The 17335-nt window shown below is 46.5% G+C and overlaps 1 long non-coding RNA gene across 1 annotated transcript; it reads left to right on the top strand.

Moving 5' to 3' along the window:
• Nucleotides 1-207: 207 nt before the first annotated feature.
• On the top strand, nt 208-3421 carry LOC119278545. The gene is made up of 5 exons (XR_005137865.1): nt 208-273; nt 622-779; nt 924-999; nt 1607-2845; nt 3396-3421. It is a non-coding gene; the product is annotated as an uncharacterized LOC119278545 (long non-coding RNA).
• The last annotated feature ends 13914 nt before the right edge of the window (nt 3422-17335 follow it).

The raw sequence follows: 17335 nt of genomic DNA, 5'->3' as shown, positions 1-17335 counted from the left end.
CAAAGGTGAAACATCGGGCCTCTCATCTCGGCAAAGTCTGAGTTTCTTATGCCTGTGCATAATGGTATAATTATGGCGGTTCTTTGGATTTTTATGTATTCTGGAGTATACTTACATTAACAGGTTTGAGAGTGCATAAACTAGGAATTTTTCATACTGGTGATTAATTGGTTCAGAATAGAGCTGACCAGACGTCTGTTTGTACTGTAGTTCAATGAGGAAGCGCGGACACTTCTTTTAAAGAAATACAAGACTATCATTCACCCAGGAGAGGTAATAATTTGTCCTCTAAACTTCCTCAGTTACAACTGTAGACTCCCCCGTTTGGAAACAAGTGATGCTGTTTTATTTCATTGCTTATTTCCAAATGGAGGTAATAGTATCGAAGTTATCTTCCTTACTCTATTTTTTTAATTTACCGTATCTTGATTTATGGGATCTTTATATCGGTGGGGTGTATCATCCATCGTTGTTTGTTTTAGATTTAATCTCGTACAAAGCAACCTCCTTTTCCTCTTTTATAAGCTAAAAATGGTGGTTGTGAGACAAATTATTCTATAAGACGCCTGTGAAGAATTCTGACCAACTCTATAGTTACAATATGCGATGTATTTTTTTTAGGAAAGCCTTCACATTCCATTGTCGAACATTGGCATGAGAGAGGGATTTGACGCCTATAGTGGAAAAGAATTAGGATAAACACCAGACAATCAGCATGGAAGATGTGTTTATGAACGACATATGGAGTGAACATAATGGCGATATTCGAGCCTTTCACTGTTGAGTTCTTTCTTCCCCAGTCTTTGTGTTGATTGCCTTCTTTTGGATTTGTTTCATACCAGCAACATGCCAGCATCTATGTCTTGTATATGTCATGTGTTTCGTGAAATTGGACAGTGGAGTCATTGTACTTTTATGTTTAGGATTGCAAGAGCAAAGATGGACTCACTGGCCACTGCGTCATGACCGAAGAACTGATTGAAGGAACATTTCTTCATGGTATATAGCAGCTAATTGTTTAGCCTATTTACTATGCTACCCAGTATAAGGATGACACCATATAGTAAATAGTCGATATGAATTGTGACAGATTCTGTTCCTGCAGGAATTTAGATACCTAGATAGGAGTATGCATATATCATATTAGTTATATTATTGTTACTTCCTTGGTCGTAGGAACATATTCATCCAATTAGGCATCTGAAGATGCCTTGACTTATAGTGCAGTTCTCCTAAATTTAGGTGAACAATCTTGAAAAATATTTCTCTTTCATTCACATTCGAGATGGCAGATCATGCTAACAATCAGTCCATGTGATGATCCATTAATCATTTTGTTGAAAGAGCATTTTCTAAATAAACTGTTCTGTAGTTAGAAGATACATGTGCCTCAATACCATGATGAATCAATTCCACCAGTTTGATCTGTTCTAAATCTGAATGTGTTCGAAAACTACACGTCCTTTCTATTGTCTTACTTTAATAACATCATGTGTTTGAGAGTCAAATATAAAATACATTTTATTCATGTTTAAGTTATATTTTGTACTTCGGTGAGGACCGCTTTTCTCACCTTTTCCTTTCTAATGTTCACTTTAATTTTCAGTGAACTGACCAGATGCAAGGTACAATGAACTGAAAGAAGAAGGGCATTTTCATCAAAGGAACATTTATTGGTTTGTCCGTTGACGGTTGCCTGAAGGAGGACCAAGACGGCGAGTTAAGATGGGTTGCCTCTGATTCGCCCTGTTGCGATTGGGGTGCCTCTGATTCGCCCTGTTGCGATTGGGGTGCCTCGCCTCCTTGACACCCTCCTTGAGACTCAATATAAGGCAAGGTGAGCTGCCGTTGGTTCTTAGGTTGAGAAGGTTTGTAAATGATTGAAGTGTTGTGTGTTGGATGATTGTACATTGTTTAACCCAGAAGATTGTAGCCACCACCAGATCCCCCCCTCCCCATGTCCTCGTGCTCCTTTTGCCGCGTGCGTCTGCTGCTGCCGTTGGCTGCTGCGCCGCTGCTGGTTGCCTTGCCTGCAGCTGCTCTGCTGTTCTGCTAGGCGCTGCTACTGTTGTTTCCTGCTGCCGCTAGCTGCTGCTCATCCTGTTGTTGCTGCTCCATGCACTACTGGCCCGTCGCTGCTACTGCTGAGTGCTGGCCATGGCCGAGCGGCTGTGTGTGTGTGCTCGCGCGCGCGTGTGCGTGCGTGCGTGCATGTGTGTGTCATGTAACACCCATGTGCTGGAACATTTCATTCCCTTGTGAAATTAATCGTTTATGTGTATGAAACAAAAACGTTCAGTTTTAGTGTCCAGTTCACTGCCAATTCTCTTCCTGCTTTTGTCGTGACTATGCAAATCAATTATCCTGTGGATTGACTATGCCTTGCTTACCTTGCATTGGGTTTATTTTGCTGTTTGTGATATAGTAAACTCATCTATGATGGATGGTTACTTTGATTTTTTAGATGTAAACAGTTTCTCAAACCTTGATACTAACTTGACCATTACCTGCTTAATTACAACGTTTGGACTGGCACCAAGGCGCACAGTCGGCTCACCGCAAGTACACCTACGCCGCCGCCTCCCCGGGGGGCTGCAAGGTGAAGTGGACGGCCGAGGAGAAGCCGCACGGCGGGGCTGGGCTCTCAAGTGGCAGGCGGAGCTCGCCTCCCCCCAACGACGTTAGCTTTGATCACAAGTGGAAGTGGGAGCCCAAGTCCAAGCCTGGTGCCGCCAGCAAGGCCAAGACCAAGCTCGAGGAAGCCAGCGAGGATGACAAGAATAAGCCGGCGATGAAGTGCACGCACATCGAGGATGTCCTCGCCGGCTGCGACGCCATCCGCAAGGTACTCAGTACAAATGATGAACTTTTTTGGGGGGTTTCCAGTGGATTTCTGACTGGTTACAATAGTTTAAAGACTGTAGTGGAATTTCAATATAATGCCAAGTCAACTTACTCAAAGTTTGCATACTGCCAAGTCAATTTATTCCATTCTTAAATGAGTACTGCTAAGTTCCACAGATGCATGAGTAGATTTAAGAGAAAGATTGCAGTAGCTTAAAATGGAACTTCACTTCACTGTTTTGTGATATTCAGTAGCTTAAAGATTGCAGTAGATTTTGACTTGGTGCAGTACTGAAACCTGCCTTGTTAGATTGTTAACTTGCATTTATACTTTCTTGATTGTGTTAATTTTTTGGAGTATTGTATCTCATGCTTAGTGCTGCACCAAGATTCAGTATCTTGAACTACTCCAGTATTGCTTGAACTACTCTAGGAGATCATCTTAATTCTGTAAATTCCATGGAGTAGTTTTAGTAGTTTTACAGCAACAGTACTCTTGCCTGCATATCCTTTCGTAAAACAATTATTTTATCCTTGACTTTCCTCTACAGGATGATGACTATCTAATGGTGATTCCATATTCCCACATTTTCTGCCCTCATGTTGCAAGCTCTAAAGCTGCCCCTGCAATTTACCATCACAAGACATGTCTGGGCAGCAAGTCTCCTGTGACGGTTACTTTTAATTCGTCGTCACAATTGTTTGATGGTTTGCTTGTTCCAACCTCGATATCATGGTTTGCTTGTTCCAACCTCGATATCTGCCTTTAGATTCCCGTTGTTGTCTTTATAGTGGAAGGTACCACCTGGTGGTATGTTGTTATTTTCACTTTGTTCTGAACAAGGCATGTATAGATTTCAGATTTTAGTTCCTATCTCTGTCATAAAAACTAATATATGGTCCTGTGTTTTATCACTGGTTGTATGAAAGCACCGAGCTTGATTCCGTCTTATAACCTGATATTCATCTTCAGTCCTATTATGTTTTGCTTCTAACACAATTGGTTGTCTACACATGCTATTCCTGGGCTCTTACAGACAAATTATTACATGGTTTTGTCTAAATGTTCTGACCGGCACCCTCGCGCTATGGCGCGAACCCGATCTAGGTATGGATATTGTTATCTTGCACGGTTAGCTGAATACAAAACGGCCGGAGGGAAGAGCTCAGGCCTCGGGGACGGAGCACCACGCTATTGTCGTCATCTGCACGCTCACGGCGAAAGGCCGGGCAGGCCGCTCCCAGCTACCATGGTAGTCGACAGACTGGGTGGAGACTGGTGAGGATGCGGCGTCCAGCGCGGCCGACTCAGGGAAGGGGGGGAGTAGCGCCTCGGCAGCGGTCTCCACCACGAGCAGTCCCCCAGCAGCAGCCTGCGGCGGTCTCCACCGCGGTGCAGTGTCCCAGCGGCTCCGCCCCGTCCGGAGCCTTTCCCGCGGCGTTGCCCCACCCGGTGTGGAGCGGCGACGTCCCCTCAGTTCCCTGGATGGCGTCGGATCCTTGCCCGAGGTGGCAATTTGTATGGGTGTAGACGACCGGTCGGGCCAACGGCGGTGAGCGGCGTGTGGGGAGCCAAGGAAAGAGAAGCTTGCAGCGGCCGGCGCTTGGAGCAGGAGATGCGTACGTGATCTTTCTTTTCTTTTTTTGACAGCGCGTACGTGATTTCTGTTGTTTGGTGTGGACGGTAGACGTGTTTTCTTTCCACTGGAAATAGCCAATAGGCCATGTCATCAATTCGTGGATGAGTGTCTTGACCAATAGACTTGAGGCACCTGTATTATGTGTTTCTTTGTTAACCAATAGGGCACTACTATGCGCCGGCGCACCGGCCCAACTTTGGGCCGGTCCTACCAGCATCGTCCGATAAAATAAGGCTTAGCCGCACGATTATCTCTTCTTCTTTCATCAGACGTATTCTTCTTTTAGAAAAAAAACTTCCATCGCGCCGCCATGGATGAGCTATGTGCCCAGCCTCGAAGCACTGCTCGACGCACTCGCCTGGCGCTGCCCTCGCCGCCGGTCGCCGTCGTTGCCCCGGCCACCAGTCGCCATGTCGCTGCCGGTCCTCGTCATGGTGGAAGCAAAAAATATAGTTGGATCCAACAAAAACAGAACATGATGGAAGCAAAAATTGGAGCGGCTGGCCGCGGGTCAGAGTGCCTAGCAACAAAAATCAGAAGCAGCAAAAATCTTCGCCATGGGTCAAAATCCGGTGGTCGGTTGAAGCAAAATAAAAAACGCTTCCAGCAAAAACGACATGAGAATTTGAGAGCTCTGCAATCGTTGAAGCACAAAATTATATCGGTTCCAGCAAAAAAATTACATGTTCCAGCAAAAACAAAATTTTGGTTCGGCAAAAGGAAAATGCATCCGCAAAAATGGCCATCCCTCTTGCAGCTCCCCCAGTAGCCGGTTGCAGCTCCCGACATCGAACGACGTTGGATGCAGCACTCTTCACCGCTGGATGTAGCTTCCTCCGACGAGGAATCGACCTTGTAGCACATACACCAGCGGGTTGCAGCAAACCGGGGCACCGGTTCCAGCAAACAACGAAGATGTTCATCAAAATCGAATGGGGATGGTAGCAAAAAAGAAAGGGGTTGTAACAAAACAAAAAGGTGGATCCAGCAAAAATAAATACCTGATTCCAGCACGAACTCGCCGCCACCGTGGCCGATTGCAGCTTGGCCATGGCGACGGGCGCACCCTGGCTGCGGCGGCCATGGATAGGGTGCGCATCCAGCTGCTGGTGGAGGGGACAAGGCGACGAGTGCGCCCGTCGCTGCGAGCGGCCATGGAGAAGGGTGCATCTCGCGCCGTCGATCCACATACGAATCAGATGAGGCGCATCGATTTGCCGGCGGCCATGGCGGCGAGCTTGCCTCCTGGGTGCAGGTGGATGGGAAGAAGACGTGGCCGGCTGGATAAGAATACGGATGGGCACCGAATGGATAAGAAGAGGAAGACAAGAGTCACGGGCGGTGCCTGGGTCCCCCAACAACCACGCGTTTAGTGCTTAGGTGTGATGACATGGCTAATCGAATCGGAAAAAATCCCATGACGCGCACTCAGCCGGCCGAAACTTCCGCCGGTGTGCCGGTCGCAAACATTTACCTAACCAATAGGCTTCAAGCACCTGAATTATGTGTTCCTTTGTCAACCAATAGACTTCAAATACATGGGTTGTGTGTTTCTTTACAAAGAAAAAAAAGTGTTTTATGCGCTATGTGTAAAAATATTGTATATAAAGAAAAAATAATTAGCACGATGCTTAAAAGAATAATGGAATGCCCTCACAAAAATAAGAAGAATAACGAATGCCCTCACAAAGAATACCCGTGGCAAGCGCAAATGTCTGAGCGCCACTGGTAAGGATGCACCTATAAGAAGTTTCCTAGTAGCATCTCTCTCCTCTCACAATAACCGCCGTAAAACGTAGGATTTTGGAGGAACTGGCTCAACCCTCTATGGGGTGGCCTATCACATATATATAATGATGATATACAAGTCCTATACCAATACAGTATGGATTACGCCGGTGGGCTACAATACAAAGTCTAACACTCTCGCTCAATCTCAACTCACTCCCGAAGCATTTAGAAGGTTGAGATTGCGCCTACAGACCTCAAACATGTGAGAAGGTAGAGGCTTGGTGAAGATGTCTGTAAGTTGATCTTTTGAAGAGATAAACTTGATTTGTAGCAGCTTCTGTGCAACACGTTCCCTCACAAAATGATAGTCAATCTCAATGTGTTTGATCCGTGCATGGAACACCGGGTTTGATGACAGAAACATAGCACCGATGTTGTCGCACCAAAGGACCAGAGGATGTGGCTGGGAAACTCCCAGCTTCAAAGTAGGGACTCGATCCATATAAGTTCGGCAGCCGCATTGGCACCGCCTTGTACTCGGCTTTTGTGCTGCTATGGGAAACAACGGCTTGCTTGCGTGCACTCCAGTCGATCAAATTAGAGCCCAAGAACACAGCATATCCCCTCGTAGATCGCCTGTCATCTGGACACCCCGCCCGATCAACATCTGAGAATGTAGAAAGAACTCCGGAGGAACAGGGCCGTAGGTGGAGACCATAGGAGACAGTGAGGCGCACATAACGCAGTATGCGCTTCACAGCAGACCATTGCACATTAGTAGGCGTATGAAGATACTGGCACACCCTGTTAACCGCAAAAGAGAGATCAGGATGCGTGATCGTTAGATACTGCAGTCTACCAACAATACTCCTATACCCAGTCACATCCTCAGGAGACAGAAGAGCACCGTCAGCAGTTGAAAGTTTGTCGGTGAAGGACATGGGTGTAGGAGATGTCTTGCACTTGAGCATACCAGCACGGCTCAAGAGATCAAGAGAGTACTTCTTCTGGGTGAGAGCTAAGCTGCTACGAGACTGATGAGCGACTTCAATACCCAGGAAGAAGTGAAGCTGTCCCAAATCCTTAACTGCAAAATCTCTGCCAAGGGCAGTCACAAGAGCATCAGTAGCCGTCAGAGAGGAGCTGACCAGGATAATGTTATCCATGCACACAAGCAAGTACATGGTCACACTCGGTCGCTGAAACAAGAAGAAGTGTCAGCCGTCGAAGGAATGAAGCCATGAGTACGCAGGGCTGAAGCTAGGCGAGCATGCGAGGAGGCGCCTGCTTCAGTCCATATATAGCCTTCATCAGACGGCAGAGATGATAAGGCTGAGTCTGATCGACAAATCCAGGTGGCTGCCGCATGTAAACCTCTTCTTCAGGCAATCCATGAAGAAAAGCATTCTGAACATCAAGCTGGCGAAGAGTCCATCCACGAGAAACTGTCGGAGATAGGAGAAGCTGAATAGTGGTAGGCTTGACAACGGGGCTGAATGTATCAGCAAAGAAGAAATACCGCCGGAGAACTCGGGCATATCACCATTCAAAAGGTGACATCCGCTTTGCTTATCATGGCATACAGTATTCCGGCTGATCTAGTTGATGACTACTTTGCAAGGCCAATTTGCTATTGTGAGAGGACCGACTAGATTTTGGGATCAAAATATCATTTGGTACATCATGAACGGTTCTGTGATCGTGCATAACATGATCATCGAGAATGAGCGTGGGCAAGATTTAGACTATTTTGAGTATGAGCTCTTGGGACGTCCCGTGCGAGTGCGGAGGAGGGCTGCGAGGGTGGTCTGATTTGTTGCCTCCTATCATGCCATTCGACGTGCCGAAATGCACGATGATATTCAAAAGGGTCTAATCGTGGAGTGATGGGTATGGAATGGTTGACATAACAATTGACGTTGCATTGTTGAACTATTTGTTGTATTGGAAGATAAACTATTTGTTTGAGTTGTAATAAATTGAACTATTTATTCTTTATTTTTTTTTTATGTGTTTGATCTTCTTGATTCTATTTTCAGTGTAAAATGTTGTTTATGTTGGGCGTGAGCGCCGGATATTTACCGCGCCTGCTGGAGCTGCTCGCGCGCGCAATATTATGCAGCGGCCGCTGGAGCCAGCGCTTTACAGCACGCAAAAAGATGATATTTCGGCGCTGCAAAAGTTATTTTAGCACGCCGCACGTTGCGCGCATATTGGAGATGCTCTAAGTTGGCCCCGCTAATGATCCTCAAATAAAATTTGGCCCCGCTAATGTAAATGTTCGCGTAACAGCCGCTCGTTTTAGAAATGGTGCCTCGTCACTGATCGTGATGCGCTCGTGTCGTGCGCTAGCCGTGCGTCGTTGTCTTCTCCTCGCCTTGCGCCTCATAGGCTACTTCTGCGCAGGCTAGACACCACGTCGTTGGCCGTGGGCCGCGCTCGAGGGCGTTGGGTGCTGCCGCCGCGCCTGATGTCATTTCCAGCCAGCGGTTATGACACCGCGTCACTAAGGAGGGCGACCACGCCGGAGGGACACTGCCATTTCCGGTGCCAAGAAAACCGCGCCGCGTGCAAGCACCGGAGGCCGTCGTTGCGGCCACACCAAGATGGCGTTGGTTTGCCTCGCGCCGTCGGCGCCTGTGGTTACTCCGTCGCGACACCGAGAGTAGTGAGGCTGCGGCGTGCGGTAGGACGCCGCCATGTGCCGGAGCGCGCCTCATGTAGCCGTGCGGGCCGTAGACCGTGTCGCCGGCCCATGACTGTCTCGTCCGCGCCAAGCCGGACAGAGCGCCGCTCTCTTCGCGTTGGAGGCTGGGGAGGATTGGCCGAGGCCGTGGCCTGGGATGCCATTGTGCTTGAGGGCGTCGCCATGTCGTGCGCCGGACATGGTCGACGACCGCCATCCCCTCTTTAGGGTGGTGCGGCGCGATGTGTCCGCTGTTGTCGCCGTTCTTCTCCGTGTAGCGTGTGTTCTCGGCAGAGGCGTGCTGATAACGTGTAAAGAGAAAGACACGAGGGAGAGGAGCGAATGAGGAAACAGCTATCTCATTGATTGAGTATTTTGGTGTATATATATATACTGTACCCCTGTACAAAGATGGTTTACAAAGGGCAGTTGCCAGTAACCGACATAACAGGGATTATTCCCTAATTAATATAATTAATTAATTTCTAACAAAACTCTCCCAATCATATTCTACCAATCCTTTTGCCCCATCTTTCAATTTGTGAAGAATAAGATGCATAAAAAAAGGAGATATATTTTTTTCCAAGACTTCTATAGCGATTGCTAAAAATTCTTATACATTGTTTAAGGAGATAGATTTCAATTTGAATAAATTAGTAGCTAAAAATGGCCAAAGAATCCAGGCATGACAAAATCAAAGTTGTTCCAGATAAAGAAAATGAGTTACTAACCGGTTGCTCATGGGCCATCTCAGATGAAAAACTTACAAGCGGTTTCGCCCCAGCCCACAAGTCCATCTACTGGGGGTTGGAATGTGTCACATCTCTTACGTATCTTTTGAGTAATCGTCAGATATACTTTTACTCTAGATGTGGTTGTTGTACCGAGAACCATATCAAGCTGTATTTCTTATTGAGCTAAGCACAACCTTCCCCCGGTTCGTACCAACACCCTCTCGTTTAGGGTTTCTTTACTCCGGCGGCGCCGTCGTCGTTGAGTCTTCCTCCCTCCCAGCTGCCCCGACTGATGCCTGCTTGGGCTGATAGGAGTGTCGCACCTTTACCCGGCCTTGGTAGACGTCTTTTGGGAAGCTGGTGAGGTGAGCCTATGGAGGCTATGCCAGATTGGATCGGTTCATGCAGAGCCATGGCGACAAGTGGTCAGGGATCGTTAGCGGCCACGTCGGAGAAGGACAAGATCGAGGCCATGATGCATGTGCTCGATCTCATCGTGGAGGATATTGATGATCTGGTTTTTGAGGAGGAGAAACCTCCCCACGATGAGGAGGTGCGACGGACGATTATTGTACGAGTATACATGGCAGATCAGGATGGAGCTCGTGGTCAATCAGGCTATGCTGGGGAGTATGATGCATCTGAAGTTATAGACCAACATGTTGACCTTGATGAGACCATGGAGGAAGTAGATCATACAAGAAAGCGGGCTTCTGATATTGAGACTGATGCTGCTAGTGGAAGTGCTGCGGGGCAGTTGGCACCAGCAAGAACACCACGGAAGTTTGGTGTGGCGCCTAGACAAAGAGATCAAAACAAGAAGAAGCAGAGGACCGGAGAAGTTGATGTGGTCTCAAACCTAGTAAACAAGATATTGGCGGTCTCCCGTGAGGAGACTGACCGGACGCAATGAAACTACTAAGCTGGAACTGCCGTGGCCTGCAGCAGGTTGCGGCGGTGAGGGGCTGAGGGCGCTTCTTGAGGTTCAGAAGCGGTGTAAGGCGGATATTATTTTTCTTTCCGAAACACATTTGGATGAATGGCCAGCGGAATGCCTAAGGAAGAGATTAAAAATGGATCGTAAAGAAGTTTCTGTAAGCAATCGTCAAAGTGGAGGTCTCGTGATGTACTGGAAGAATGAGACGAGCATTTCTCTGCGGTTCAAAACGAATAACTTCATTGATGTAGATGTGGGAATAAATACGGAAAGTGCATGGAGGCTAAGAGGAATGTACGGGGAACCAAAGTGGGAGGATAAATACAAAACTTGGCAAAGAATGAGAGATCTTCACGCACAAAGTGATCGGGCTTGGTTGATCATTGGGGACCTGAATGAGATAATGTACACTTTTGAAAAAGAAGGGGGGAACACGAGGCCTGTAAATTACATGCAAGCTTTTCGAGATGCTGTAGATGATTGTAACCTAACGGACCTTGGGTTCGTGGGAGATAATTTACATGGAAAAGAGGGAAAATACAAGCAAGGCTTGACAGGGCTCTAGAGAATGATGGGTGGAATGATAAGTTTGGTGCTGCAATGGTAGAACATATGGATTACTACCGCTCGGATCATAGACCGCTCCTGGTCAATCTTGACCCTACAGCGGACGTCCCTACGGGTACAAGAGTGCTACGTTTTGAATCAAAATGGCTAAAGGAGGCAAGGTTCCAAGAAACGGTGGCCGCAGCCTGGGCTGATGCAAACGTTTCAGCGACGGAGGATAGTTTGGCCTCCAGGCTAGCTTTTGTGCACGCTCAGCTGCATACTTGGGACAAAACAACACTAAAATGTACTAGGAGAAAATTAAGGGGGGCGCAGAAGGAGCTAGAAAAAGTAACAAGGGATGCTATGACGGAAGAGAATTTGGCCAAACAACGAAACTTGTTAATAGAAGTGGAGAAATTGCTAGAGCAGGAGGAGATGAATTGGGCGATGAGGAGCCGTGTGGGCTGGCTAAGAGCTGGGGATAGGAATACTGACTACTTCCATAACCACGCATCGGCTAGGCGGTCCAAGAACAGAATAAAAAAACTACGCGATGAGTCTGGTGAGAGACACTGGTGCAGAACCGGCCTTTAGTGCCGGTTCGTAACGGCCTTTAATGCCGGTTTGCCAACCGACACTAAAGAGTGGGGACTAAAGCCCCCCCTTTAGTACCGGTTCGTCACGAACCGGCGCTAAAGTGCCACCACGTGGTACGAGCCAGGCCCGGGTGCGCGTACGGCATTAGTACCGGTTGGTAACACCAACTGGTACTAAATATTGGGGGGGGGGGGTTGATTTATTTTCCATTCAACTTTTTTTGTTTGCTGGTATTTCACGATATTATAAATTGTACACGTTATGCATATATATAAATAGATTTTCTCGTACGTATATATATATATATCATCGAATGTCTCACAAACCAATCATTAATTATTCACACATACACATGTATATATATATACAATTTCTCCTACATATGTTGCCTTTAGTGCCTCCGGAGCACGATGACAAGTGGTTCATGGGGGCGGTAGCGGGTAATAGTATTCTCCTTTGGAATCTATGACCTGGTCGAGCAAAAATCCGGCTATTTTATCTTGAAGTGCTAGTATGCGGTCCGATGGTAGGAGCTTATCCCGCACCGATCTGAACTATTAAGAAAGAGATCAATATGCATGTATGTTAGTTGTGTGACTAGATATCGATAATAGTGTGAATAGTATTATGACAAACGTACCCAGTCCTGTCTATCAGATCTGCTCCTTTCGCATGTCATCATACGAATGTTTTCGCAAACGTAGAATGCACACATATTATTCCCCGACGCCTGCTTCAGGGCCTTTACGAGAATGGAATTGAATCAGATAATGATTAATCAAGCATGATAATTAATTAATGATATTGAAACAAGAATTAAAGAGATGGTAGCTAGCTAGTACTACTTAATTACTTACCTTGGGTCGATGCCAAAACAACTTTTTTGCCCACTTGCCTGGAGTCACCTTGATGAACTTTGCCCATGCCCTGCCGCCGGCAAAGAAAATTAATAAATGGGTTATTAAATAGTTCATATCAGGAAATGACGAACTAATAATTAATAGGCCGAGATATAGTTAATAATGATTGAAATTACCTGTTGACTATCCCCTTCACGATGGTGTAGTCTTTATCTTCTTTAGTTAGTGAGTCCACTAATTCAACTTTTCCTTCCTTAACTTTAATGTCTAACAAGACCCAGTGCCAACTGCATACGCACACGTTTGCATGTCTTAATTAAACGGGCATGTGCATAAAATTAATCAACTACCGTAAACCGTATACACTTAATTATTAACATCTAGCTAGCTAGTAAGCAAAAACAGAATTTGTAGTACAAGACAGTGTGACTCACGGGAAGTTGTAAGGAAGTAGTATATCTTCATTGCTATTGAGGCGCTTCAAGAACTCTAGCATGCTTTCCTCTACAGCATCTTGACAACATTCAATCTGCCATATGTCCTCATTAATGGTATTTGGGTCAATGAATCCAACGCCATAGCGTCCAGCTTTTTTCATTTCATACATCTTCATCCTGCATATAATACCACAGAAAAAGAATATAGTGAGGATAATTACATGTAATGATTGATCAAAATTATCACTACATAACTAGCTTGATATTTAAATTACAGAAAGAAATCACTTACAGACAATAGCAACTGACGATAGACTTGCTGAGTGCGTCTTGATTGTATAACTGAAATAGTTCTGGATACTCAATTGCCAGAGCTTTCTCATGGTAATAATGCTCATGCTTGACATTCACCATGAGGGACTCTCGATTGGAAATCTTGGTAATGTTCATGTACCATTGATGCAATTGATACATTCTTGTTGGGAGGTCCTTGACCTTGTTTGGATGGACCAAAGGTTGGCCCCAGACATATTTCCATGCTATTTCCGATTCTTTAAGCATAGGCATGGGCTCGATTTCGAGGAGTTGTCCAACAGAAATATTGAGCATTTAAGCCTGCATTATATGATCCTCCGTTATTAACACATCGCCATGTCGGGGAACGCTAACGGTTTGCCCACAATAATATTTGGCGCGCGTACTACTCCTCTCATGTGTTGTTGGCACAACAAGCGGGGGGATCGCTTGCGCCGCCTGTTCTCCCAACTGGGGAACGGTTTTCCCGCATTTTTTGCCAGCTGCTTGTTGGCTCGAGCTCGAGCTCGCTTCCTTCTTTAGCCGTTCTCGATGTAGTTTCCTGATTTGGCGCTCATAGTCCGACTCAACAGGCTTGGGAGCTGGTTCTCTAGCCATACGAATGAAGTGGTCAATTACTTTCTCAGAAACTTTCTCCTTTGGCGGCGGTGCCGGTTTCGGTCCAAAATGGGCGTCCCTTGGGCTTGCACTATGGCTGCGTTTTGCTCCTTAGTCATGTCGTAAGGCCTCTGAGGAAGAGGAGTGAGGCTTGGATCATATTTATATCGCTTGTCTCCGCCTGTACTTCCTGAACTACCTCGACTCGTACCGCTACGCACCAAAGCTACGGCATATCTCTTCTGCGATTGTTGAGACGGCGGAGACGACTGACATGGAGTTGGACCAGGAGAAGTAGCCTGACGATGTGCCGGACTTGAAGCAGGAGGTGTGGCCTGACACGATGCCGGACTTGAAACCGGAGAAGTGGCATGACGCTGTGCCGGACTTGAAACCGGAGGAGTCAGCTCACGCGTTCGGGGACTTGGAGGAGGTGGCGGACTTCGAGGTCTCGAGCGTTCGTGGACTTGGAGGAGCGGGAGTCTGATGACTCGGTGGCGTACTTCGAGGAGGAGTCGGCAGACGACGTGGTGTCGGTGGACTTCGAAAGATGATGCAATCCTTTCTCCATAGGATGATACGATGTATGGCCTCTCCCAGTGTGCACTCGTCTTCACCTCCAGGAATGTCAAGCGTTAACCCCGAATATGGGTCCACCACTTTATCAACCATGACACGAGCATAGCCCTCTGGAATCGGGATGCAATGGTAGGTTGCTTCGGGGGTAACTGGAAAAGCAACGCCGTCCGACACCTTCATGGATATGTTCTTCATTTTGGAGTGTAGCTTATAGTTAGTGTTCTCTATGATGTCATCCACAGGGTATGTATCCATCAATGTGTCGCCCGGGGCAGAACCAACGCTGCTTCTCGGCATGGATGGGACGGTGCTATCCAATGCTGGACGATCATCCGCTTGCTGCTGCCGCTGCTGAGACCCGCTTTCCTGGCTAAGTGAGTTAATCAGCTGCTGCTGCTGCTGCTGGAATTTGAGTGCCAGGTCCGCGTGCCTTGCTTCTAGGCCTTGAAGACGTTCTGCGTCCTGCTTCCTCTGCTCCTCCTCCAGCTTCCTTTTCTTCTCCTCCTCCATCTTCCTTCTTGCACGGGTCCTGTAGTCCTCGTTCCATTCTAAAAAGCCCTCATACCAGGGAATAACGCCCTTGCCTCGTGTTCTTCCCAGGTGTTCAGGATTTCCCAGGGCGCGCGTAAGCTCGTCGTTCTCTCTATTGGGCGTGAACACCCCCCTTCGAGCTTCTTCTATTGCGTCAATTATCTTTTGTTCGGCTCCTTTTAGATTTGCCTTCCATGAAACTTCGCCTGTCTTCGGGTCCAACGCCCCCCATGCGCATAGAACCAAGTTCTGCACCTGGGGGGCCAGTTCCTAGTAACCGGAGTGACCCCTGCATCCTCCATCTCTTGCTCATACTTATCCCACTTATGCAATCCCACCGTGTAGCCACCTGGACCCAGCCTATGGAACTGCGTCTTTCTTGCGGCATTTGCCTTGTTTTTCATCGACCGTTCCTTAGATAGTTCTTAATCCTTGAAGGTCACAAAATCGTCCCAGTGTTCTCTTTGCTTCTCCAGTGTTCCCTTGAAATCTGGAGTCTTCCTTTCATTAGCGAGGTAGTTGGCCCATACAGTTTTCTTGTGGGTGTTGAATGCAATTGCCATCTTCTTCAGAGCAGTGGCCTTGACTTTCTCCACATCTGCTTCAGTGAAATGATCTGGTAGGGTGAAATGTTCCATCAGAGATTACAAAAGGTATTTTTTGGCTCTGTCGTCGACCCAAGTAACAGCTGGACGTTTAGTCTTTGGTTCTTTCCATTCTTGAATGGAGATTGGGAGTTTGTCCTTCACAAGAACTCCGCACTGACGAGTCCACTTGTCCGCAACGTTCTTAGGCGTGAGGGGTTCGCCACTAAGTTTGGTGGATTCAATGTGGTACTTTACACCATCCTTCAACAATCTGCCCGGGCCTCGCTTTGTCTTGCTGTCTGTAGAAGAAGATTTGCTCGATCCGGAGGGCTGAAAGAAGAAAGATCGATTCGTTAATATATCTTCAATAAAAAAACATGTGATGATCACCATGATGCATGCTTATATAAATATACCTCGCCGGTAGTCTTTGTTATTTGAAGATCAGCATTGTCTGTGTCATCATAATCATAGTTCATGACTTCATCAGCTCGGTCGTCGAGATCGAATATCTTTTCATCACCCTCTCCGGTATTGTTCAGATATTGGGAGCCGTCATTTGCTTCATTCAGATCATCTAGCCTGTGAGGGCTACATATGATGTCGAACAATTCCTCTTCTCTCTCTCTCTCTCTGTCGGTATTGTCCGCCATAGCTTTTACTTTAGTAATACAGAAGAAATATAAAACAATTTAGTATTCAAATTACAATGCATGGATGCAATTAATCAATAAGGAAAAACTGAATCTCGAATACATCGTCTCGAATATATAATCTCGAATACATCATCGTCTTAATATATATAATCTCGAATACATCGTCTCGAATATTATATATCGAATACATCACTGGCTAGGTACCTAATAAAGATCGAGTACTACAGAAGAATCTAGGGCGCCACTCGCGGTTCCTGAGGCGTGGGCGGTGCACACCCAAAAAGAAGGAACCATCACAGGATCATATCTCCGGTCATCTTCCCAAAGAACCCACCAAGTAGTGGAGAACCTGACGTCGTCCATAGCAGCCATGTAGCGATGGACGTGCTCATCTTCCTCCCTGACACGGCGATGCACCACCTTCGGCGGGGCCGGCTGCCTCTGCACCAAATGTGGCCCACGCGAACGCCACCAAAGAAGATCAGGGTCGACGGCAAGACCCGAGGTCGGGTTCCTCACCAAGCGGCGCGCCCCTTCAGGTAGCACCTCCCAGTGCCAGCCCGGCGGAGCCCAGTCCCAGACATGGGTCCTCTGAAGCAGGACGTCGTCGCGAATGGGTCGACGGCGAGGATGCGGGCCGGGCATATCGTCGAGAACAAATACTATATGCACGCAAAAAGTAACATTTTTTAAATGATTGGATTGTGATAACTAAAATTCTATATATATGCAAATTCTAACAATTTGACATTAATCTAATTCATCTAACTAAAACTAATTCTAAAATTTCCTGATTATATAACTAACATTTCTGTAACAATTCTAATATTTATATAACTAAAAAACAGAAAAATTGCTAACATTTCTATAAATATTTCTATAACTCAAAAACAGAAAACATTTATAACATTTCTATATAACTAACATTTCTAATATTTATATAACTAAAAAACAGAATAATTTCTAACATTTCTATAACTAAAAAACAGGAAAATTATAACAAACAAACTAATGTGTGTGTGTGTGTGTGTGTAGTCTGTGTGTGTAGTGTGTGT

Source organism: Triticum dicoccoides, chromosome 3B, assembly GCF_002162155.2.
Source record: "Triticum dicoccoides isolate Atlit2015 ecotype Zavitan chromosome 3B, WEW_v2.0, whole genome shotgun sequence".
Lineage (NCBI taxonomy): Eukaryota > Viridiplantae > Streptophyta > Magnoliopsida > Poales > Poaceae > Triticum > Triticum dicoccoides.
The sequence above is the reverse complement of the archived record's forward strand: the minus strand, read 5'-3'. Positions and strand labels throughout refer to the sequence as shown.